Here is a 24,995-nt window from a genome sequence, read left to right as displayed (position 1 = left end):
ACTAACTTGTAAATACTGCAGCTGTCTGCGGTACTGTACTAATAGGATCAGAAGAACACCACTAATTTTCTTTAGGTAGCTTTAGGTTGCACACTGTGCAGAGGACACACTACACTAACTTGTAAATACTACAGCTGCCTGCAGTACTGTACTAATAGGATCAGAAGAACACCACTAATTTTCTTCAGGTAGCTTTAGGTGCACACTGTGCAGAGGACGCACTACACTAACTTGTAAATACTGCAGCTGCCTGCAGTACTGTACTAATAGGATCAGAAGAACACCACTAATTTTCTTCAGGTAGCTTTAGGTGCACACTGTGCAGAGGACGCACTACACTAACTTGTAAATACTGCAGCTGCCTGCGGTACTGTACTAATAGGATCAGAAGAACACCACTAATTTTGTTCAGGTAGCTTTAGGTGCACACTGTGCAGAGGATGCACTACACTAACTGTAAATACTGTAGCTAATAGGACTAATAGGATCAGAAGAACACCAGCAATTTTCTTCATGTAGCTGTAAATACTGTAAAAACACTTGCCTGCCTGTCAGTAGTAGGAAGAGAATAACAACAAGAACGGATCTAGTTAAACTGAATACAGTGTTTATATATGTTTATATATATATATATATATATATATATATATATATATATATATATATATATATATATATATATATATAGATATATCTATACATATAGATATATCTATATATATATAGATATATCTATATATATATGTATATACAACACCTAGGATGTATATATATATACACAATACACTGTAAGTGTAGCTAACTGACTCGCCTGCCTACTCTATCTAACTTAAATCAAATGACACTGTCTCTCTATCTCTCTCTCAACGCCGGAACACACTACACAGGCCTGCCGTGCAGGCGGCCTTATATAGTGTGGGGCGTGTACTAAACCCCCTGAGCCATAATTGGCCAAAGCCACCCTGGCTTTGGCCAATTATGGCTCTCTGTACAGACGGCGCTGTGATTGGCCAAGCATGCGGGTCATAGTGCATGCTTGGCCAATCATCAGCCAGCAATGCACTGCGAAGCCGCAGTGAATTATGGGCCGTGACACGACACTCGAATTTGGCACGAATGGCCTATATCTTTCGTAATTCGGCGAACGACCGAACAGACGATATTCGAGTCGAATATGGGTTCGACTCGAACACAAAGCTCATCCCTAGTGCCCAATACACTTGCCATTTTCCACATTTGTTGCTTACTTGTGCCAAATACTGTCCACGTTTCTCTGGTACTTCACTGTTGTTGTGTAACTGATATAGTGTAGTGTAGTATGTAGCTATTTTTCTGACAGCGAGTAGTTCTTCACTTTTTAAACAACCATTGACTTACATGTTTATATGGTTGTATATATTTGTTTACTACGAGTTTTGCTCATTATTATTTGTTGTTGTGACTTGTGTATTTGACATTCTGGGAATTATATTCTTCTTCTAGAACTGTATGGTGTATCAACCATGGCCAATTATTTGGGGAGAAACTGGGACAGTCTTATGTCTGGCTATTTGGAAGATTATGGAAAAAATGGCTTGTTTTCTAAACTGACCAAAGTCCTTGAGAAAAAATTGTCATTGTTTTGGCACATTAAGACTTTTCAGGACTATATTAGGGTTGACATGAACCCTTTGGGACTTAGGGTCCAGATCTTCCCTAATTTGGATGATCTGGATGCCAATTTTAAAAATGCATGGGAGAAAGTCCTCCGCACATGTTCTAAAGACATGATGCAACTCCTCATTACGGAGTATGAAAAACGGTTTGGTATTTTGGACGATGATATACAAACTATCTGTTCAAAACTCCAACCCTTGCAAACACACAAAACATTTGCGGATAGGGAGTCAAAACTCAAGAAACATTTAGAAGATTTCAATAAAGATATCTTAATGAAAAAAGAGCAAATTTAGCAGGGACCGATGTGCCTTTGAAGATAATCGGGCTTATAAATGGAATCAACAACAACCTAAAAATGATAATAAATTTAGGAGCATTACTCTGCTATTTCTAATCATAAGGAGCATTACTCTGCTATTTCTATTTCATCTTCGAGTATATCATCCATCTCTTCACAGATTTCCTCAAAGAATAAAAAGGCACCCCACCCTAATCGAGCTGATAATCGTTCTCAGGAACCCAAGAACCACACCACCAATGCATCAGAGCGCTCCCTGGGATCACCTCCGGTTGCAGGTAGGGCACCTATGGGGGCAATGAGTTCTATGGTTCCCCCCTCCATGCCACCCTCGGGAGGCAACACAAGTTCACCTCCCGTCACGAGGTCTAAAACTGCCCAGGGAGGGGATAGACAGGACAGCATCCCTTTAGTAGAGATGCTTTTAAACAAATCCACCAACAAAACTTAGGTTTATGTAGTGAGGAACGAACGGTTGAGATTTCTGATGGAACTGACCTGTCCTTTAATATTGTCAATCTTTCCTCCCATACACTGACTGACAGTGAAGCTCAGATACTCCAAAAAGGTCTCAGATTCTGTCCAAATGAAAACATGGATAGGTTTGAAGTCGTGAAAGACTAATGCCCCGTACACACGGTCGGATTTTCCGATGGAAAATGTCTGATCGGAGCGTGTTGTCGGAAATTCCGACCGTGTGTGGGCTCCATCGGACATTTTCCATCGGATTTTCCGACACACAAAGTTGGAGAGCAGGAGATAAAATTTTCCGACAACAAAATCCGTTGTCGGAAATTCCGATCGTGTGTACACAAATCCGACAGACAAAGTGCCACGCATGCTCAGAATAAATAAAGAGATGAAAGCTATTGGCCACTGCCCCGTTTATAGTCCCGACGTACATGTTTTACGTCACCGCGTTTAGAGCGATCGGATTTTCCGACAACTTTGTGTGACCGTGTGTATGCAAGACAAGTTTGAGCCAACATCCGTCAGAAGAAATCCTAGGATTTTGTTGTCGGAATGTCCGAACAAAGTCCGACCGTATGTACGCCCTATTAGAATTGTTTGCACACAAACTAATGCTAAAAAAGATGTACCAGAAACCTCAGGGATCTATCGATTTAACACCCAAAGAAAACCAAGCCATTGACCAGTTGGTGTTTGGTTCTTGGAAGAGAGCGACACGACTGATCTTATTGATCGTATTGATTTGCCTACGGTACTCTCTCTTCCTATGGACACCAATGGCAGGTCGAAACAAGAACCCAGAAAGGGGTCAAAACTCAAGAAAAAATCAATACATTTTCCACCTCCAAGTTCTAATCCTAACATTTCAACATTTTTGAAGTTGGTCAACATGGAGATCGATAAACTTTCTATTCGATCTCCAAGGGTGACCAACATTGACAAGGCAGACAAACACGCTTTAAAGGAGCTTAATGACAACAAATTGATAGTCATTAAGCCATCCGACAAGGGGGGCAACATTGTCCTGATGGATAGTGCCCAATACACCCCTTTGTGCCTTAAAATTCTAATGAATGAAAACTGGTACAAGAGAATTACTAGGGATGTGGTGAATAGATTCAACTAGGAATATTATTCGTTGGTAGATTCAGCATACAACAACAATATTATCAATAAAACCATATGGGAATATATCAGAGTCAAATTTCCCTTGGTATCAACGTTTTATTCATTACCTAAAATCTATAAGGATAGCCGTAATCCAACAGGTAGACCAATTATATAAGGTAGGGGGTCCATCAGTGAAAACGCAAGTCGTTTGATTGATGAATACCTAAAACCCCATGTTATAAGTCTACGTTCATTTGTGAAAGACACTATTCACTTCTTGAAGATTATTGAAAACTTTTTCACACCAGAGCATGGATACCTAGTCACCATCGATGTAGAAGTCCTCTACAGCTCTATCCCCCACTCTAGGGGGCTAACAGCTGTCAGAAATGCCATCTATCAGAGAGGCGATGGTGACTGGGCATATAACGAATTTATTTTACAGCTTTTAGAGTATATCCTCTATCACAATATCTTCACTTTTGATGGCTCCCACTTCCTCCAGGTACAGGGAGTAGCGATGGGGACTTGTTGTGCACCATCCTACACGAACCTGTACCTGGGGGAGTGGGAGAACACATTCCTGAATGATGAGGACTTATCGATGTATATGGACCACTTTCTTATGTGGTTCCAATACATCGATTACATTTTCACCATTTGGGATGGACCCTTAGAGCTTTTACATCTTTGTCTTGATCATATGAACAAAAACTCATTTAACCCCACTTTTACAATGTCATCAAGTCGCAGTGAGATCACTTTCTTGGATGTCATGGTCTCCAGGAACAATGATGGTGGACTCAGCAGTGGCCTCTATCGGAAGGCCACTGTGGGCAATACCATATTACACACCACGAGTTTCCATCCACAAAGTTTAATAAAATCCATACCCTATAGTCAGTACCTTAGGGTGAGAAGGATCTGTACCAACAATGCTACTTTCAAAATCGAGGCCGACAACTTACGTGATAGACTTCTTCTGAGAGGCTAGTCATGTACATCCTTAAAAAAGGCATATAGATGGGCCACCTCATATACTCGACACAAACTTATCTATTCACAAAAATCTAAGAGCCAAGACAATCACCTCTGTATCATCACCAAGTACTGTAACCAACATACAGATGTGAAACGAATTGTGTCCAAATTCTGGCACGTCTTAACCATGGACCCCAGTCTGGGTAGACTCCTCCCTGCTAGTCCGCTCTTCACCTTCAAGAGGGCCACGTCTGTGGCATCTAGACTGGTTAAGAGTGAATTTAAGGGGGAAAATCATGTTGAGCACTGTAAATATAAGGGCACATTTATGTGCGGGTCTTGCGGGTACTGCAAATTCATGTATACCACTAAGAACCCTATTTTACCTGATGGCAGTACCTTCAGGCCTAAACATTTTGCTAATTGCAAGACTGAAGGTGTTGTATACATGCTCCAATGTGACTGTGGGTGTTTCTATGTCGGAAATACTAAACTTCAGTTCTGGCATAGGGCATACCGTCACATTCGGAGCATGCAGACATGTAATTCCGACTTGCCATTGGAGCAGTACTATGCATTTCTTGTCTATCTATAGATTGGAGTGGGTGGGCTTTTAGTTTGATAGCCCTGTACTGATTATTACTTTTTCTCTGTTTAGTATCCACTATTATTATAATGAAATCTATTCTTACATCCCTTTTATAACGCAGGCATATCCAGCTACCACTATTCTGTGTTTTTTGCTGGGCACTGGACCCCATGGGTTAGCCTGGCACAGCAAAGATGTTCCCCCATGGGGACATCATGGGAGTGGCATCTGTTCTGTTGCACCTCCTTCCCATCCCTGGGTCAGTCTTATTGACTGTCACCAGGGTGGGTTTGCCGTGCCGGTGGGGGCCGACTGCGGCACGTCAATCCGTGACGCACGTCCACATTTGCATTCCAGCTTGGCTGGGGCGCATGCACGGAGCGTCATCAGGACCAAAATGACGGGTGGGCGTGGCGCAGCCGAAGCTCAGGGCGCTCATTGACAGGGCCAAATCGAGACACACCTCCATCGAACTGACAATTTCCAGTGTAATTGGGGGCATTGTTTCCCCCCTGGCATTTCCCGATACAACCCAGGGGACGTTTGATCCAACTTTTGAGTGGATGTTGCTGGGGAGACACCCGTGAAGCTGATTTTAACCATATGGATACTTATGCACTATCAATGCATTGGAAGTAAGTGTTTTCCATCCCTTGGCTCCCTTCAGAGGTGCTGATACTTAGAACTAATCATGTTTCCTATTCTGTAACCTTTAGATGTACTTCCACTAAATAAACCCTGATGAAGGAAAAGTTCTGAAACAAGTTGGTTCAGTGAGATCATGCATTTTCATTGATGGTTCTCTTTTATGCATTGTTTATATCTTTGTATCCATATTTATGTTTATTGTTTTATTGTTGATACATATGATTATTGTACATTTTTGTTTTCGATTTATATTTTTGCCATGTGATAAAAGTGGAGGAAGTGGATGTAATTATCTGAAAAATCCATTTCTTCTGTCACACTTTTTGGCCTTTTGTAGTTTAGTTTTTTTTTGCAATCTGCTTTTAAATTACTTTGTTTCTTGCACACAAAACACTCTCATGTTTCTTGTTGCATGTTACTGTTTTTATTACTATTTTTGACTTTAAGGCAGACTCTGCGACAGAAGCACCGTCACTATCCATGCTTTCTCTTTTACGCTTATATTCCTCCACAAGCTTGCCCTTAACATATTCCAATGTCAGTTCATCATCTGGACGTGCATCAAGTGTTTCATATGTTTTTGGTAAACCACTAAGTAATAATGCTGGGACATGAAAATATTTTATTTATCCTCCTATATCTCTCAGGCGTTCAACCATTTCCAAGATGTGTCTTATGTAATTCGGCATATTCTGGCCTTTCATCAGCTTGGTTTGGTATAGCTTTCTAATCAAATACAGTTTATTGCTGGGATTAGCTCTTTGATGCACCTTTTGTAATCCTTCCCACATTTCTTTAGCACACTTACATATAATTATGATTTGATCATCTTCTATGCGAGAGATTGTGCTCGGAGCTGTCCGGTCTTTCTCTATCCACTCATCTCACCTGTTCTGTCCTGACTTCCCTCATACATTTCCAGTTTTCCATGTACCTTCTCTTATTAGCAGCATTTCATCTTGAATTTCCAAGACTGGTTGTTCTGGTTTGTCAGATTTGCAAATTAAAACTTTGTTGCAGTTGTGTTACTGGCCATTTTCTTTTATTCTTTTTCAGTCTTCTTTCTGTTTCTGTATCTTGAACTGTTGCTGTAGCAGTTTATTACTGGGCTTTAACTGGGTTCTCAGCTTCTCTTTGGGTGGGTGTCAGGGCTACATCTGGACCCATAATCTGTTAGAAATTCTGTACATAGCACTACAGAACAGACAGTACAAAGTTCACATGGGTTTTGCTGCTTAACTGCAGACTGGAAACAGGAACTTTATTATACAGAGTAAATACATAGAGTTTACCATAGAGCAGCTACAAACGTATAAACACTGCCATCTGTTGGCTGAAGAATATATCTATAGTTCTCTGGAATTCTCTGATGTTTCTTCTATAGCTGGTGTATATTTATTACATAGGAGGGAATTGGCTTTGAAACAAAATATCTGTGTGAGAACCTCTGAGAAATCTGAAAATTCTCCCTTGCAGTGGGGCACACAAATACATCCCCCCACACCCTCCTCCCACATACAGAAGCCCATCTCCCATACACACATACAAAGAATGCAACCCTCTGCCACAGTAAAACTTTTTATAGAGCACCCTTTTTTTTTTATCAGCAGCGGGCTGATTGAAAAAAAATTGAGTCCTCCATCCACACAAGTGAGATGGACAAAGTAACCCTTCGACCCCTTTCACACTGGGTGGTTTGCAGGCGCTATTGTGCTAAAAATAGCGCCTGCAAACTGACCCGAAACAGCCGCTGCTGTGTCTCCAGTGTGAAAGCCCCAAGGGCTTTCACACTGGAGCGGTGCGCCAGCAGGATGGGAAAAAAAGTCCTGCTAGCAGCATCTTCAGAGCCGTGAAGGAGCGGTGTATACACCGCTCCTTCACCGCTCCTGCCCATTGAAATCAATTGGGCAGCGCGGCAATACCGCTAGCAAAGCGCTTCTGCAGAGGCGCTTTGCAATGGTTCTTAACCCTTTCTTGGCCGCTAGTGTGGGGTAAAACCGCCCCGCTAGCGGCCGAATACCGCCGCTAAAACGACGGTAAAGCGCCGCTAATAATAGTGGCGCTTTACCGCCGACGCACCTCCCGCCCCAGTGTGAAAGGGGCCTTCCAGCTGGGACTCCTCTGCTGTCAGAAGAAACTGATCAGCAGCTGCAGCTGTTTGGCTGTGGTAGCTGATTGATAAATGTTTGCAACATTCTAGTTTTTCAGTTCAATAGAAATCAATCTAATGATCGACTTCTGTCTAACAGAAGCTAAATTCTGTTTTGCTGAACCAGCTGAATTTCAATCCATCTATGGCCAGTTTTACTCATGGCATTGGCCATGTGCTGCACAGGAACAGGAAAAGCCTTTCTATAGGACTCCTGTTCCCTGTCAGGCTGCGGGTGGTACGGTGAAAGCTGGCTGGGACAGCACTGCAGAGGTGGTCAGCAAGTTGAGGAGGGCGCAGGTCTTCCCCCTTTACCATCCTAGAATGCTCTGCATTTATTAAAGTCAAAAACACAATCAGATGTGCCCTGGTGGCTTGCAGAGTTCAAAGAGCTTCAGTATTCGTGGAAATCAAGTCAACCACCATAATCAGCTTTTTCAAAATCAGTACTAAATGATATTTATTATGCTCTGTTTACGTGCAAGCATTCCTGTTGCTGAGCAGTTAGATGATCAGATAAACTCATTCAAACTATCACAGCTTTCTGAAAAGGCCACTAGATGTCTCTGCATACTTTCAACATAACAGCCAAAAAGTAGTACCAAGAATGAAGAAGTAATCTGATCTGATACCATTGTGTGTATCAAAAGCATTATGCTAGTGACTTTTGTGTGTCAGTTGTTTAAACTTGAATAAAGGATGTCAAATCATTTTCAAATCTGAGTTTCCTCATATTAAAGATGCCTCCTCCCACTGTATGTGGAATATATAGGTCAACTTTTCTATGAATAAGTTGGGGGGAGGGTCAAGGTAAATCCATTTTTGCTATTTATTTATTTTTTGGCTATTAGAGAGATGATGTAAGTTATTGTTTACAGCCCTTGGAAATTCTAACTTCTGGGGAGTCTATTAGACCCAAAAATATTATTCCAGGGTTAAAGGCAGATAATTAATTAGATGTGGGATAGCAAAACATTTTATTGTAATCTAGAATTGTTTAATCTTCAGGTGTGTCCAGAATGCATGATATAGATCAGTGTTTCTCAACTCCAGTCCACAAGGCGTCTCAACAGGTCATGTTTTCAGCATTTCCATTATTTCGCACAGGTGATTTGATCAGCTTCACTGCCTTAGTAATTACCACAGCTGTTTCATCAGAGGGAAATCCTGAAAACATGACCTGTTGGGGCACCTTGAGGACTGGAGTTGAGAAACACTGATATAGAGCCACATCTGAATGTCCACATTTAAGACAACAGGAGGAAGGTCTTAGGCCCATGAGATATGCTTGGCGTGGGGATATGTAGGAGTGGTGGATAGAGTGTTATTCACCATTGACCATCAATGTAAAGCAGGCGTCAGCTACCTGTAGATCGCTATCTACCAGTAGATCATGGACAGGTGACTGGTAGATCTTGGTCTATGTTTGCTGACCTACCATTCCAGAGCATCAAACAGAGTACAATGCAGAGGGGCTACTTGTAAAGTTGGAGCTGTAGTAGAGAGCAAGAGCCGCATAAGCCGATGCCTCCTCTGTAGTGCTGGCTCCTGTCCCATATGGAGTGATACCAACTGTATTTCACCTCTCATCCCAGATAGCGGTCTCCAGAGTGGTGCCAGCAGCAGGAAAGAAGAGATCTTCAGGTCAGTGTGAAGCAAAACACTGGGCATGATAGTATAGGTCTGCTTTCACCCTGATGTTCTGCGGTATACCCACACCATGGGTGTAGTGTAGTGTACCTGCAGCTTTCCTGGCAGGTTTGCTGTGCTTAGCCATAGACTTCTATTATATCCTGCTGTTTTACCACCCCCTAACTTTACGGGTGAACAAGCACAAGTGCTGCTTCTCTAAAAAAAAGTGGTCCAAGTGTGTGTTGATACGTGGTTAGGAGGTGATATATTGCCTTCTCAACACCTGACTTAACACAGTAGTCCTGCAATTAGAGGTTTAAAGCAGGTGTGAGGAGGCGTCACTGTGACCGGTGATCTTTGACCTCTCCCGTGTTGTTCAGATAGATCTCCACCTCTGTAAGGTTGCCTACCCCTGATGTAAAGAGTCACATTAACACCCACCACCAATGTAAAAGAGAGACTACACTTACCATTCTGCATAGTGAATACCCCTGACATACTTCTGACCACTACACTGTGCAAGCTGTGCTGTGGGAAAATACTTTTGACTGCTGCACTCTGTAAGTTTTTCCCTGTGCATGAAATAGCCCTCATTGCTGCACTGTGCTGTAGGTTATATATTAATCAGCACATTAACAGTTGCTAGTTGCTACGTAGCATAGGAAAAATTAATTAAGCCCTCTGGTTTTGTTTTTCCAGCAGTGAAAGGGTTCAAAGACATCCATGTAATTCCAATGATCTCAAAATAGTGGTCTCAATTGGTCTATAATGTAACAAATTAAAAAATTAACATATTAAAAAAATATCAATACACCTCTACATATAACAGGTGAGCTGTATCCCCCAACCAACAAGCACCCCACAAGTACTCATTTGTGGCATTATATGATCATCTTAAATGCTTTTCTTAGTAGTTATTTTCTTATTGCAACATTGGGACTGATCATGTACTGTAACTTTAGCAGCCCGTGACCCCCCCCCCCCCAAGTAAATGAATTCCCACCTTTGGACTAGCTGGTAATCTATACAGCTCTTTGATATAGAAGGAATTTGGAATCCCGCTACAGTGCTTGCTGTCTGGCTGGATATCCCCGATTAGGATGCTGAACAAAGGGAGGAGTGCCTGGACGTTCCTATGTGCGTAATCATGGTCATTAGAGAATGGCCTATTCATACACATATTACTATATGTACTGTGTTTATTTAACTTTTAGCTAAATTTAATGAAACTCCCTGAAATGTTTGTCCCAAATGCAAGTAGATGTATGCATCTCTTATGTGTCTAATATGATATTGCCCTACAATCGATGCATTCTAGAAACAAATTACAGCCTCTGTAACTGACAAAATGAAAAAAAAACAAGTATGTGTGGTGATCTTCATATAAGACTTCTTACCAAAGGAGGCATCATCCCTACATATGCCCTACATGTCCAAAACACAAAAAGCAAAATGATGGAACTTTACACAGTTTCCGACAGTAGCGGCTGGTGCTCAATTTTTTGAGGGGGCGCCAAACAAACCCCCCCCCCAGACGGGTCGCGGACGGCTTCGGCGGCTTCCCCACTGCTTCTCCTTCTTGGTGGCTTCCACAGCTGCTTTGGCTGCTTCCCAGGTGCTTCTCCTCCTCGGCGGCTTCGGCGGCTTCCCAGCTGCTTCTCCTCTTCAACGGCTTCCCGGGTGGCTTCGGCAGCTTCCCCATTTCTTCTCCTACCAGCCAATCCAGTCGTTTCTTCTCCTGGCCAATCGGGTCTTAAGACCTGCCTTCTGACTGGCCAGGGGGAGAAGCAGAAAGACAATAGCGAATACTAATTCGCTAATGTCACACAAGTGGCTGGGAGCTCGAGGTGCAGTGTTCTGCGCCCCAAGCCCACTTACTTTGAAGCCAATTAGAGCCTCTAATCACGTCCTTCTAAAAACAAATAAAACATACCCCATAGATTAGGGGGCGGCGCCCCTGCGCCCTGTATGAGCGGCCGCCACTGGTCTCCAATAGTAACTCCAAAGTTAGTTAAAAAGAATAAAAATTAAATTTTATTAGTATACATTAAAACCATACTGACAAATATTAAAATACATGTTTGAGGTCATGAATGTATCAACAACCAACTCCTGAAAACCCAGATGGGGTGTCATGGCGGTCGTTGTGTGAAGGTCGAGGGGATTTTGCGGGAAACCCCCACTTCCTCAGGACCTTACAGACCTCGTAGACATTCCAATATCATTACAATGTCATAAAAGACACTGAAAATAGAAAACAGCAAATGAATAGAATGGATTAGGAAGGCTTAAAGCTTTGAGCCTGACAAGCATAGGCATGCGGTCGCCCCTCCCTTTATAAAACATAGGATAGATTTAAATAATAAGATAATGTTAGTAAGTTATGCGCAGGTTAATGTATTTACATCAGCACCTCCCCGTTCGTCCTCTCCAGGAGGTGATCGCAGGTATCCCCGCGGCGATCGAGTCCACGGGACCCGCGACCCGACTCACGGAGCTCCCGGCACGCAATGGTTATCTGACTCTAGCCAATCCCTGGGAGGCTGGCCAGGAAGGTGTGGCTGGGGAGAAGATAAATATTTGAGAGGATCTGATCAGTCTCTCTCTTACTCTGGGGCTTTCCTCTCTGGGAGAAGGCATTTATGTGTTCCAGAGAACAACTGCTAAAGGCCTCAGCAGGTGCTATGAGCTGAGGGCCTGAAAGAAGACTTGCCTGAAGGAAATTTGCCTATAGATGCTTGCCTGGAGAAGTGGGTGCCTTTTGCCTGTAGCTTCAGGTATAGAAGTACTTGTTGGGTTGAGACGGCAGAATTTGCTGCAAGGACTGTGACTGTTCTCATAGGGTCTCAGTTTTGGTGTGTTTCTGGGATTGAAAACTGGATGTGCAGCCTCTGGACAGGTAAGGGGGACACAGTTTTTTCCAGCGGCCCCTCCGGGAGTTATCGCTACACAAACAACTTCTAAGGGTACACATTTTTCCTCACATATGGATTAAACTAAACCTGCTACAAACCTGAATAAATCAAACTGAGCATTTACCACTTGAGGTCCGGGCCATAGCTGAAGACGGCCACAGCGTGGACCTCAATTTCCGGGAGGCCGTCATAGGATGTCCTCCTCTGTGCACGCTCCCCGCGCGCACCCTGCAGGGTGCGCGCTGCGCGTGCTGTGATCACGAGCCACGGAGACTCGGGTGATCACAGATCCGAGTAAGGGGTCGATCCCGGCTGTAACGAGCCCCTTGCTCTCTCGGTTCAACTCTCCCGACACTCCTCTGCAGCTATTGAATCAGATTGCAGATCGCACCATCTGATTGCTCGGTCATCCAATGCTCCGGGATTAGAATTACAGCTATGTGCCGTTCTAACCCAGTTGTGATAGCTCAGAACAAACACCAGGCAGGCTGTATGTAAGTTCAACCAGGAATCTCACTTTATTGCAAAATACAGGCTTTTATACACTAAAAGTGGAGGTGCAGACCTCCTGCTCATATTACTCTAACAATACAGCTGTAACCTAATTAACCTAATTAACATGAGCTAATTAACTAATCCCTTTAGACAGCCTAGATGACTCAGACATGATTTTTAGGCCAGACTGGCCGTCTTGTAGTTCAGAAAATCCAATCAACATTATCACAATCAACATAGACTCTTCTTCACACAATAGCAGAGTTAATTAACACAAACAACAATGGGGATCTAATGACTCTTAGATCCCATACTATAGACTTATTTACAATACACATTTTAGCAGACAATAGACAGACAGGTGCTGGAATTTACATCAGCATCTCCTAACAGTATCTGTCCCAGCATTATGAATCAGCCACTATTCCAATATGGCAAATCCAGTGTCCCCAGAGTCTGTGTGTCCTGGGGGACCAGGACCCGAATCCACAGTAATACCACCTCAAGGGTCCCCAGGCATACAGCTCACAATGAGCACCGTTCCCCCAAATGCAAGGGCCCCCGATCGATCGGCAAGAGGCTAGCATGCAGTCCCCTCCAAAAGTCTCTCTCCCGGCTAGGTCTGTCACACCGGCCCCTTACCATGTGATCAGCTGTCAGCCAATGACAGCTAATCCCATGATGTAAACAAAAGCTCGGCAATCGTTTTTTTTTCTCCTCACGCTGACAGCATGAGGAGAAATAAAAGCCGATCACCGGCTTATGTTAGAGGGACATTGGTCGCGAAGAGGAAGAAGGCACATATGCCTCATCTGTGCCTACCAGTGCTACCTGCCATTGCCACCTGCCAGTGCCCACAGTGCCCCGCAGTGCCACCTATCAATGCCCACAAGTGCCACCTATCAATGCCCACAAGTGCCACCTATCAATGCCCACCAGTGGTGCCAATCAGTGCCACCTAGCAGTGCTGCCATCAGTGTAAGCATCAGTGCCCATAACTTCCACCTATCGGTGCTCACCAGTGCCGCCTCATCAGCGTACATCAATGAAGGAGAAAAATTACCTGATTGCAAAATTTTATAACAAAATATAAAAAAATATATATATATTTTTTTAATTCTGTATTTTTCAATTTTTTTAACAAAAAATAAAAACTGCAGAGGTGACCAAATACCACCAAAAGAAAGCTCTATTTGTGGGGAAAAAAATGATAAAAATTTGTTGTATGACCGCGAAATTGTCATTCAAAGTGCGACAGCACTAAAAGCTGAAAATTGGTCTGAACAGGAGGGGGGTTTAAGTGACCAGTAAGCAAGTGGTTAATAAAACATTCAAATATCACCCTCACCCAGCTAAATATACTGTGCATATAGGCAACTTGTCATTCAATGTGTCACTTACCAATATAAAGAGGCTGGAGAGGTGGGAGGGGCAGTGACGAGCTCAAAATTAACTGGAGAAGTATAAGTTTAAATATTTGTTCAGATGACATAATTTCTAAATGTAAACAATGTTTGCTATACATTTTTCCTGTAAGTTTATCTCTGCTTATAGTGAATGCGCCAGGAAGAGGGGGGGAAGGGAGGGACACAGCTTTAGGTATGAAATGCAAGCACCTACCATATCTACAGGAACTTGTCATATTTCTGGGTTGTTCTTAAAAGCAATGGTCTTTCAGGTAGTGTTTGAGATGGTGCTAAACCCTACTGGTCCAGTAGGAATACATAGGCATTAGGACACTGTTGCCAACCTACCAGATTGAAATTTACTGACAAGATACCCAAAATTTACTGGCGCACACCAAGTTTTTATTGGCATTTCCAAAAGTTACAAAATTATAGTTTTAATTGCAAATTTCAGTATTTAGGCTACAAACAATTACAATATGCAATTAGCAATGTGATTTATTAAGGAAAAAACAAGCTTCTTCTTTTCTTTTTGATATAGTAAGTAAATAGCTCAGAGACAGGACTCAGGAGGGCAAGAAATTAGAATGGGCAGACACACACATGAAATTGACTCTCACAGTGACACTGACAGCAGTGTGCAGCAGCACAGATGATGATGTCACCTCATCGGCACGTCCCCTCCTGAGTCCAGTTCGAACAGCACTGACACTCCCGCTCTCGGCTTGCCTTTCTTTCATCCCGCAGACCTGTACATGAAGCATCGGATGCTCCGCTCAGCTCCCTTGCCCTGTGACATCACACGGCACAATCGTGCACCACCGCTGCCAGACCCGCTGCTGGTGCCGCCTGAATACACTGTAGCAGGCACTGAGATGGTCCCAGCTGCCTCTGGCCTGGAACTGGACATGTGCAGTTCTGAGCCAAGCGTCACATATATAAAAATATTGCCATATTTTTACCTGGCAACCTTTTCCTGTCACTGGCATTTACTGGCTGAAGAAAGATGCCTGTTTTTTACTGGCTGCCGGTAAATATGTTGATGGGTGGCAACACTGCCTTAGGGAGAGGTGAGGAAGCTTTGGTACTGTCAAAGAGTGCTGAAACTGTCAGAACGACCAGGAATTCAGCCCAGTAAGGTTTGGGAGGCAAGTATGTGTAAGCTCGTCTAGATACCTGGACTTTATACCTGCACTTTTTTTAATTGATTCCCCTGAAAGTTTAGGCATGTTATGCAGTCAAAGGTTTGTCTCTTTCCTATCTGAGATAAAACACATTACTAACCAAAATCAAGTGTAGAGGATGAAGAGGTATTTCTGTTCTTACAGACACTCGGCTCGTTTGAATAAAGAATATTTCATGAGATAATTGAATCAGGTGACACTTTTTTCCCCATTACCTCATAATGAAAAAGTGAATTTACACCTTAGGAGGTATTTACCTCAAAAAGCAAAAACACTCCTTAAATACCTCATAAAACAGGTTTTTTATTGCTGTCTGAGCCCCTGTTATGGAAATGCACCCTCTCTATTTGTCCTGTTTACCATTATCACTGAAAGTAAAATGAAAAGAAAATCCTATAGAGTTGTTTTTCCCATAAATGTATATAGAGGGGAAATCTTCCAATGGAGACACTGGTTCTGGTGACCTGGGGGTCCCCAAGGGATTTCTTCTCACTTCCTGTTTTGGCTATGGAACGGGAAGTGAATGGAAATCTCCCCAATGACAACGTTGTCTTTTGTATTGGTGGAAGAAGGGTATTTATATGTGTGTGTGTGTGTGTGTGATTTTGGATACTATTTTCATTCAATATTTGACATTTATGATGATATTTTGTATTTACTTCATTTAACTTAGTTGTTGTAACACATGTCCTGTAAAAGCAGCTTCCCTTTGACTGGTATTATAATTTCATTCACGTTTTTTCTTTTGTATTAATCCATCTGCTGCAGAGACCACACTGACTTAGTGAGGTGGCATTTTTCTACGGTCTAACCCATTTTACCTCTTTACTAGCAATAAAAACTGACAGGTGTTAGAATCCTTTACCACTGTATCCATCCCAAAGAATATCACATCATGAGATAAAATACTGAACTCATGCTTTATTTTGATAGAGTTTTTTTGAAATGTGAAAAAAACATTTTGAAAAATGCTCAGAGATTTTTTATCTCAGATTTTAAAGAGGAAAATAACTCCTTGTATTGAGCCCAGTGTATGTTAATACTTTCTTTAACCTCCAAGCTGAATCACCAGTTGCATCATTTCTTTGAGGACTAGACTGTATCAAATAATAATCTTAATGAGATTCCGGATCAGAACTAATTAATAGTGTGCAGTGTGTAATCCCATACTGAGCTTTACTTGGCAAGTCTTAGCAGAACTGGCAGTGATACAACTTATGTCTGTTTACTGTAGTTTAGAAAATAGTAGCAAGTGATACACATACAGTATATAGAGGCAATAGTTTAATCTGAGAATATCTCAAGGAAAGGAAATGCAGGCACACATCAAAAAAATTACACACCTGTGCACATTATAAAAAGTTTATATATAATAAATGTTTTATTTTTTCTGTTATTATTTAATGTTTAGTCCAACCCAAATTTAAATTGATGCCAGTTTCTCAAACAGATTAACTACCTCTTGTTTTACTAAGATTTAATTAAGAAGTATAACCATACTTTTTGTTATCCTTGTGGTATTTCCCAGGAGATCGGGTGCATGGAGTACTTGGACCTGTTCTGATCTGTGGTAGAATTTTGCAGAAAAGGACATTTATTTTTTTCAGTTTTATTTTATTGAATAATAACTTAAGGCAAATAGAAGATACAGAATGCAGAAAAGAAAGGGAGGGCGTACATAAGGTACCTTACCAGTGCAACATATTTCAACATTGAGAACATAGAAGTGAAGTTCCAGGTTCCTTCAATATTACTATCTTATGACAAGACAACAATAATTCCTGGACCTCCCATATAAGAGTAACCTATTAATCTTATACGTATGTGTGGCGGTACCCCCCCGTGAGTGGTGCTAATAAACTCTGTACCCCACTGATTACCTTGACTCTGCAAATCCTCTTACCTCTGACACCCTGGGTTCCATCATTTCACCAACTGTAGTAGTAAATAGAGACTCACACAGTATTGAAGAAACAGTTCAAATACTTTTACTGTATTAATAAAACACAAAATACGTATACTTTGTCAGTTAGCAAGAAAACACTCCTACACACATACTAATATACCAAATGTGCACCGCTAAAAATAAATAGAATAAAAAAAATGAATATTTAACTAATAACTCATGCATGTATGCTATAATGTGAAAAAGATCAAACATAAATAATATAATTAAAGTGCACATGCTCCGTGTGATGCACACAAATCCTCAGTAATGTAAAAAAGTCCATTATACAAACATAAACATAGAACAAAATGGTAAAATCTTCATGCAATGTCCATAAACTATATAAAAGGAAAGTGCACGTGCTCTGTGTATTGCACAGAAAATCCTTAAAATTTCAACAGTCCAAACATCATAAACCATGATGGTGATTTCTTCATGCGGTGTGCACCCCCTCCCCCCCCAACCAGGTGTAATCTCACCTTAAGGGCTTTTAAAAAAAAACCTGGGATAAATAATATTATCAGCTTGGGGAGATCCTCCTATGGTTCCTCTTTCATGTAGTGATTAGTTATGGCTTAAATGCTGCTACAAAGATCACTCCTTCCTCCTGATCACAAGCCACTCTCCTCCTGGCTACCAGCAATCTCCTCATGTATCACACATGTGAAAGACAATAGAAACTTGCAGTGGTGTGATAATGTTTTAAAACGGGTTTATTAAACTTAAAATCCCACATAGATGTACACTTACATTTAGCACAAAAAAAACAAGCCTTGATATGCTTATGGGCAGAACAAGGGGGATGATTATGTCACCTGGAGACAAAATCTGCAGCTGCGGTTTCCAGCGTTCTATCTGTCCTTATCCTGTAGTACAAAAGACACCTCACTTCCTCTCTCATCAGCCGATCAAGCTCCTACTACCGGTTTCGTCACAGTCTCGTGACTTCCTCTGAGAATTTTATTTTTTTCATTATTTTTTTTCATTATATTTTCATTTATTCTTTCATGTAGTCTTATTTTTAGTTTCAGGTTAGGAGTTTAGCAGCTCACAAGGTTACACCCACTTCCACACACATAGCTATTTTATCTGTACTTATCCAAAGAAACCAATATAATGGTGCAAGTTACCTTGGTTGTAAATTAACACATATATTACCCAATCACAAAAACCTATGTGAACAGGTTAAAGTGGTTGTAAACCCTTACAACACATTTTTTGCTACAGGTAAGCCTATAATAAGGCTTACCTGTAGCTACCCTGAATCCCCTGTATTTGCATGTGTATTTGCATTTGCATGTGCTGACGTCATCGCCACATGCGCACTGAAGCAAACTGAAGCAATGGCACGTACGTGCCGTTGCTTCAGTGAGTGTGCCATTACCGGTGGCTCGTGCCAGTCACACCCGCATGAGTGGGCGTGACGTCATTGCGGCTCTGGCCAATCACAGTGCTGGAGCCCACGATACCGGGAAGTAACTCCAGGAGCGATGTGGGCCGCCGGAGCAGTGTATGAGGATGCCTGCAGGGGCTTTGATCTCAGTTAAGTAATTCATAATGAGCTAGTATGCTATGCATACTAGTTCATTATGCCTTTGTCTTGCAGGTTTTTTATTTTTTTTTATTTTTGTCCTAGGGTTTACAACCACTTTAACAGGAGGGTAGATAACTGACACTATGGGGGTGATTTACTGAGAAGAAGGCAATGCATGAGTTCATACATTAATTGGCATGCCGGAAAAGTCATTAATTGAACATGCGAACCGGCGCACACTGAAGCGATAGCGATAATAAATACCCGCATATGTAAACTGCAACTGTCATTAGGGTAACTGCGGTTTTCTCATTGATAATAGCGCACGCCCAATACAATAGGTAATTTCATCTCATTGGATGTGTCTTGTTAGGCAATTAGTAGTTGTTAACTCTTTTGATGTTAATCTCATTCCTATCACTTCTAATATATATGTGAAATGTGTTTCCTTCTTTTTTTACCCAAATCTTTCAATACATTACAAAGAACAGAGAAGAGTTTCTAAACCCAATAAATTAATATTTTCAGAACTTGATCATTAAAGGTGACCATACACTGCAATCAGTTAGATCTTAAATAAATTCGATTTAGTACAAGAGCCTGTTTGATTTCTTATAATTTGCCTAAATATCGAGTTGTACAGAGATTGGCCAATCAGATTGCATAGTGCTTCTTAAGTGCCAAATTTGGAATGCAGATGTGCCGTGACCCACTTGTATTTTCCAAACGATATTTCTTGGGCATTATACAAGGCACATGAAAAATCACCTTTTTTCAAGACATGCTAGAGTGATCAGAAATCTTCAAACTACAGCTCTCCAGCTGTTGCGGAACTACACATCCCATGAGGCATTGCAAAACTCTGACATTCACAGACATGACTAGGCATGATGGGAATTGTAATTCCTGAACAACTGGAGGGCCGTAGTTTGAAGACCCCTGTGCTAGACCATTATTATGCCTCCAGAATTGGGAGTGTGGCATATACCCAACTTCTATCTGCTGGTGGACACAAGAACCTACGTCTATAGATATATCTATATATATGTGCCTGCGTGGGTTTCCTCCGGGTAATCCGGTTTCCTCCCATACTCCAAAGACATGCTGTTACGTTAATTGGATCCTGTCTAAATTGTCCCTAGTAGGTATGAATGTGAGTTAGGGACCTTAGATTGTAAGCTCGTTGAGGGTAGGGACTGATGTGAATGTACAATGTATATGTAAAGCGCTGCGTAAATTGATGGCGCTATATAAGTACCTGAAATAAATAAAATAAATATATAGATATATCTATATATATACACACACACACTGAAGCAGGAAGCAATATACATTGGCCCGGAAGTGAATCTGTACACAGGAAGTAGGTGAGTGTTTTGAGGCCAAATCATTTAGACATACACACATGACCCACACAAACACCACTCCATGTAAAAATAAATGAAAAAATGATCTTAATTTGCAAATAAAGAGAACAGTGATCAGGGCATGGAGATGGGAATTAATTAGTGGCAGTACAAGCAACTTCCTGGAGGGGTGTGATTCCTGTGTGCTGGCCACTGCTTCTGGGTATCAGATGTGCCACGGGTACATACCTCTGCGCACACAGTGGCCGCACATCTAGATGCATTTGGCGCATCTAGCTGCAGGAACCCAATTTTTAGGGAAATTAATACCCTGTTTCCCCGAAAATAAGACAGTGTCTTATATTAATTTTTGCTCCCAAAGATGCGCTAGATCTTATTTTCAGGGGATGTCTTATTTTTCCATGAAGAAGAATATGGTACACATTTATTGTGCCATTTTTATTGATTCCCCCCCTTCTGACCCTCCTGTGCCATTTTGATTCCCCCCCTCAAATCCACCCTGTGACATTTTAAGTGAGTCGCCCTCCCCCCAATCCTGTGCCAGTGGACAGTGGATTATTTAGTCTCTCCCCCCTCCCACCTTCACCAGACAGTCCACCCCCCCTTTACCAGACATCCTCCCCAACCCTTTATCAGACATTCCCCCCCCCCCACCTCAGTCACCCCTGTGTATCTGTGCCGGCCAGATTCCACACAATGTGCCCGACTCACTCACTGTCTAATTGTGAGTCAGCCAGACTCCATCAGGGCAGAGCAGGCAGAAGACAGCAGCTTGTCCTAGCGGCAGCAGGGGCTCTCTGATTTAAAGAGACCTCGCACTGCCTGAAAAGCTCCGGCTGCGCTGTGGCCAATCAGTGAGCTGCGCGGCGGCGCCTGCCGCTACGGTCCAGAGGAGTCAGCTTTAGGGTAGCTTCGGGGGCCTTATTATCGGGGAGGCCTTATTATCGGGGAGGACTTATTATCAGGGGGATGCCTTATATTACAGTGAGAAGCAAAACTGGAGGTAGGTCTTATTTTCGGGGGATGTCTTACTTTCGGGGAAACACGGTAGTAAAGCAGATGTAAATTTCCAGGACTGTACTAACAAATGTTTATAGTGAAAGGCAACTGGTGTTTTCTATTAAACAAGGTCTAAATGGGCAATTGACATGCATCACAGTTGAACTTAGGAATGTGTCTTTGCAAAGTTAAACTAAATGAAATCCTTTCTTAATTTTGCTTGGAGATAGAGTGCAAAGTGATTAGAAGTCTTGTCAGTTTTTGGGGATGTCTGCACCCCTGATAGGGTGAAGACACTTCCCAAATTTTGCCAGTTTCTCCTTCAAATGTATTCACTTCCTGTCACATAGCCAAACAGGAAGTGAGGGTAAAATCCTACCAATGTCTTTCCTTGGTCAATCTGAAGAGTTTCCCCATTAGGTAAATTGCACTCTAGCATTTTGCTGTGTACACCCCAAATTATTAGGTATCTTGGACTTTGGGCTTTATTTACTAAAGCCAAATCCACTTTGCACTACAAGTGCACTTGGAAGTGCAGTTGCTGGAGATCCAAAGGGGACATGCAATGGAAATTAAAAAACAGCACCTTTGCTTCTACATGATTGGATGATAAAATCACCAGTGCTTCCCCTCAGATTTACAGCGAGTACACTGGTATTGCAGAGTGGATTTGCCTTTAATAAACCCCAAAATACCTAATAATTTGGGGTGTACACAACAAAGTGCTAGAGTGCAATTTGCCTAATGGGGACACTAGTTAGATTGACCTGTGTGTCCCCAAGGAAAGTAATTGGTAGGGTTTTACCCTCACTTCCTGTTTGGCTATGTGACAGGAAGTGAAGCCAATTTTCAGAAAAGGGACACAAAGCCCAACCTAAAAAGACAAGCAGGGGTTCTAACACTCAATTGGTTTCCCTCAAATGCCCACAATTAGAATAGGATTGTCTTGAGCTAGATTTTAGCTCAGTGCTCTAAATCAGTGGTTCTCAACCCTGTCCTCGAGTACCCCCAACAGGCCATGTTTGCAGGTTTTCCTTCTTCTTGCACAGGTGCTTTAAATCACAGTCAGTGGCTTGGTATTTTGGACAGCTATTTTAGCTAAGATAAGTTCCCAAAACATGTCCTGTTGGGGGTAGTTGAGGACTGAGGCTGAGAACCACTGCGCTAAAATGGAAAATTGAATACTTACCTCTCTGTAATTTTCCTTACCTGGTGCCTATCCATGGCAGCATACACACAATCCATGCATATGCTACCATGAAGGCACCAGGAAAGTAGCTTTTAGACAAATCAAACCTTTTTTTGTTTTGCCATGCCAATCAGCCTAGTTAACTCCTTCAGATCCGCACTATAGCCAAATGACTGCTACAGCGTGGATCTGCTTTGCCGGGAGGGTGTCAATAGACGTCCTCCCCTTTGCAAGCTGGCCGTGCCCCCCTGCAGGGCGCATGCGGCATGTGCTGTGATCACCCGAGTCACCGAGACTCGGTGATCACAGATCAGAGTAAGGGGTCGATCCCATCCCCTTACCACGTGATCAGCTGTCAGCCAATGACAGTTGATTACGTGATGTAAACAGAGGATCGGTAATCGTTTTGTTTTTTTTCTCAGCCTATTAGTGCCCATCAGTGTAGCCTCATCAGCGTACATCAATGAAGAAGAAAAATTACTTGTTTGCAAAATTTATTAACAAAATATAAAACGTTTTTGTGTTTTTTTTTACATTCGCACATTTTAATTTTTCTAACAAAAAATAAAAAACCCAGCGGCGATCAAATACCACCAAAAGAAAGTTCTATTTGTGGGAAGAAAATTATAAAAATTTAATTTGCGTACAGTGTAGCATGACCATGCAATTGTCATTCAAAGAGTGACAGCGCTAAAAGCTGAAAATTGGTCTGGGCAGGAGGGTGGTTTAGGTGCCCAGTAAGCAAGTGGTTAAACTGCAGCTGGTAAATCTGTTGCATAAAAATTGTTTGGGGGGGGGGTAAAATGCATTACTTGGATTGAGCATGCATTTGCAAAAAAATTTTTAACAAAACACAGAAAACATAAAAATTTGCTACAAATTTTATTGGTCAACAAAACAGGACTTGGAAAAGAGCAGGGAAAGCAAAAAACACATGTATGTTAACTTGAGACACTAACAGAATATGGATTTGAGGCCTGACTATTTTGCAGAGGAAATTAACAGGAGTTAAAAGGACTGCGCCCACAAACGGACAGTAAATAGATATTTGCCAGCACACCATGGATCGGCACAAATGGATAGTTTTTGCATGATCACAACACAAGGAGAGTGCCCAGTGATTGTGTTGTCTAGATCTATGGTGAATGGTGAGTTACAACTTTTATCAAAGGGCCTTTTCTTTTGCCCTACTGCTAGATTTCAGAACTTTGACTTTGAGGTTGATATGTTTAAATTTGAAAGAACGCTCAAAATTAAACAGTATTTTCATGCAGTACCCAATACAATTTCCACAAGAACAATAATGTTTTCATACAGTACCCAATACAATTTCCACAAGAACAATGACACCATTTAAATTTAAAAGCACATTTTTTTCCACCGGGACATTTCCACTCTATTGATAGTTTTATACGAACAATCAAACATGATGTGTGTAACAATGTTTCCAATAAAACATACACCAACCTAAGCCCGGATGAGTTTATTGCACTAAGGACACTTAAAGAAGACAAAAGTATCATCATTAAACCCACCGATTAAGTCGGTGCTATAGTGGTCATGGACTACATTGACTACAAGGAGGGTATGACTGCCATGCTGCCAGACACAGCAAGTTATGTTGTACTTAAACAGAACCCCATACCAAGTATTAGAAACGCATTAAATTCCTTTATTAACCTTGGGAGACTGAACGGCTGATTATCTGACAATACTGCCGAATTTTTATGCAATGAACACCCTTGCTGTCCAGTCATTTACGGCCTACCAAAAATCCACAAAGGTACGAACTCTTTGAAATTTAGACCCACTGTGTCTGGCATAGGGTTGATCACCCAACCTCTGGCCCAGCTCCTTGACCAGCTCCTACAACCTTTGGTAAAAAGTTACCAGCCTATATTAGGGATACAAACTTCGTGCATTCACAGACTTCAGTGAAGGATGGAAACATGCAACTAAGGATATAGGATCCCTGTATACATGCATACCCAATGATGCTGGATTGCAGGTCATTAGACATTTTCTGACTGATATGGAATCAACAATAATACCCAAAGAGTTTCTTATCGAATGTCTCGATTTTGTACTTTCAAACAACAATTTTACATTCGAGGGCATCAAGTATGTACAGATCCCAGGTACAGCCATGGGGAGCTCAGCGGCCCCATCTTTTGCCAACCTCTTTGTGGGCCTACTTGAGGAACGTTATATTTATCCATCTAATGCCTTTACCAACTATATCAAATGTTGGTGTAGGTACATTGATGACATTTTCCTTTTCTGGACTGACGAGGATGCTCAGTTCTTTGACTTTGTTGATTTTCTAAACAGTATCTTTACAGGGGCTGTGTTTACGCCTGAAATTTGACCATGTAACATTTCCTTCTTGGATGTAATGATCACTAACTCTACATCTCTCTT

The sequence above is a fragment of the Aquarana catesbeiana genome, linkage group LG08, assembly GCF_042186555.1.
Source record: "Aquarana catesbeiana isolate 2022-GZ linkage group LG08, ASM4218655v1, whole genome shotgun sequence".
Taxonomy (NCBI): Eukaryota; Metazoa; Chordata; class Amphibia; order Anura; family Ranidae; genus Aquarana; species Aquarana catesbeiana.
Note: the sequence above shows the minus strand (reverse complement) of the source record.